Here is a 2860-nt window from a genome sequence, read left to right on the forward strand (position 1 = left end):
GGTTGCATTCCTGTCAGGGGTTTCCGCGGTCCCGCGCTGGAGGAGCTAGGAAAGGTGGAAGGGACGGCGGCAGCTGCCTCGTTAGGAATGGCCGCTGACGGGTGGTCACGTGACCGAGCTTCCGGCCCCTCGCGCGCTGGGACTCAGACCCGAATTTTAAATGCGGAGTCATCTCGGAGCGGGAGCTGGGGCAGGCGGGGAGCCGCGGGGCTTTCGCGCCACTCGCGGAGGGTGGGCCTAGTAAGCCCTGCGGCGTCCTGGGCGCCTTCTTGAAGGAGATGAACGCTAACTTGGGTCCATTGTTAACACATTGCAAAATTAATAACAGCCTGAAACCCACTGAGGTGTTTCCTCCGCCAGTGCAGCTGTTGAAGTCTTTGAACTAAACTTCCCTGGCAACCCAAGTACTGGAAATGAGTTTTTTGATGGAAACACACACACACAGCCACACTGCATTGTGACGGTGCGGTAGCATTTTCTGGTTTTGAAATAACGTGGCTGCACTCGCTCAGCAAGTAACGACATCTCAAACACCCACTCTACACCCACCCTACACCCACCCTACACCCTCCACCTCGTTGACCGCTCCCTGGGCGAGCAAGCGGGGTGAAGATGTCCATGTTCCGAGGTGCAATTTCTGAACTTCACTTTATGTCAATCTTTCACGCCCAACAGAGAATGCATCTCATTTTCTTATCCCTAGGAATGTCCAGAGACCCGGTTTGCATGAGTGAGGGAGTTTGCATGAGTGAGGGAGTTTATTCCCAAAAGGCAAAGCAAAGCAGAATGTCCAAGTTGTGTGCGGCTGCAGTCAGATTTAAAGGACATCAGACTTGATACCAGAGGGCGGAAAGATGCGACCCGCCTGGACCTGGAGGAAGAGAGCCGAGGCTGTGAACACACAAACTGGGAAGCTGTGGATAATTTTTGCGGGTTGAAGATGTCCATGTTCCCAAGTGCCAGTCAAATTCTGCCTAATAACCTCGAGTTTTAACACCATCTGATCCGCTATTTCCTCACAGCACACGCTTGTTTCTCAGCTCTTAGCCTAGTGTGTGGGGACATTTTAGAGAAAACAACATTCCCGGGGAATCACAGTGTTCTTGGTATATGAAATTATGATTCCTTTAACATTTGTAACTCATTTAATGTTCCTTGATCATGAGCTGGAAAAAGTTAAATTAAAAGATATTCCTGTTAAGTTTCATTGCTTATTGCCTTAAGAAGATTTCTTGTTATCTCCTTATATACACGCCCAACTATTTGTACATGCACTCTTTGGCCTTATACCCTATTTTCCTCCTTACTGTATTCTTAACTAATTGATCGAGTGTTTTGTCATCAACTAGGTTTGAAATCACTGCAGACGGGACCTAGGAAAGAATCAGTGAAATTTACCCTCCACAGAATTATTCCTAAAGGGATTAATAAAATGTTTGTTTTGATTGCGTCTTACCTAATACTGAAATAGTGTTACTAGGTTGAAAAGGCAGGAAATTCAGCCTGGCCTCCTTAAAACTTGGAAACTCCCTGGAGGTTCTGAGTTCCCCTGCCTCTCTCTTTACAAACCCTAAATTGCAACATTGCTTGAGGGCTGGATTAATATTTACCCAGTTACCTGTAGTATTGGGCACTCTGGAGGACACAAAAGTAAAGAGGAAAGCTGTTCTATCTCAAGTATACCCTAGTGAAAAATCACAACATTGATTTAAGACACTGAAAGCACTAATGAATACACAAAAAAATCACACTATTTCAATGTTTCACCTACTTTTTAGATCTTCACGCAAAAAAAAAATTGATTTCCGTGTGCAATAATATTTAATGCAATATGTAAGAAGAAATTGTGGACAACACAAAGTACTTCTACACATGTGCAATTTTTTTATTTTTTTTTAAATTTCTCTTCCTCTCTTCTAAGTTATAGGTTGAAATTGCTGGTCCATGTCTTACAGTAATTTTCTGTACACCAAAATATAGAAACAGTTAGTGCTGACTCAGCAAAAATAACACTGTGTTTGGAGCATTTGTTGTGGAATCAGGCTTAAAACTCTACCATTACTTTACATAAGATCTTCATCACTAACTAAATTTCTCTGTGTTGTTAAGATATAATATAGCCACCACCTATGACTGTTGGGAAGATCAAAGGTACTAGAAAGTACTATGATTAAGTATTTGATGAATGTTTTTATTATTAATGATAAATATGTAACAGCTACATTGTCAACACCAAATCAGGGGAAAGGTCTTTTTAACTCACTTTGTACAATACTACATTAAATTTTAATAATGCTATCAATGGTTGAGGATTAATTTATCCACAAGAAATTTGACCAAATTTGATACTCCAAGTGGTACATATACAATATAGTTATTACATAGAAGTATAATAATTATGTGCTGTTATGAGATAGGACTCCTTAAACTAACACTGATGTTTCCGTTGGAATTTATCAAGTTGCTTAGTCACAGATGTGCCCAGTTATATACAGCAAAGTTACATACGCTGCCCATCGACTCAGTAATGCCAATTCTAGGACAATGTCAGACACTCTGGGTAGAATCCTTCCTTGCCTCTCTCCAGCTTCTGGTGGCAGCCAGCAATCATTTGGCTTGTACTTGTATCATTCCAATTTCTGCCTCCATCTTTACATGATACTCTCTCTCTGTCTTTAGATTGATTCCCCTCTGTGCATGTCTGTCTATAAACATTTCCCTTTTACGTAAGCATCCTATTTACTTGATTGAAGATGTACCTTAATGACCTCATTTTAACTTGATTTCCTCTGAAAAAGGCCCTATTTCCAAATAAGATCACTTTCTGACTAACTAGGGATTAACTAGGATTTCAAACTAT

This window comes from Talpa occidentalis, unplaced genomic scaffold (genome assembly GCF_014898055.3).
Source record: "Talpa occidentalis isolate TD23 unplaced genomic scaffold, MPIMG_talOcc4v2.1 talOcc4.487, whole genome shotgun sequence".
Taxonomy (NCBI): Eukaryota; Metazoa; Chordata; class Mammalia; order Eulipotyphla; family Talpidae; genus Talpa; species Talpa occidentalis.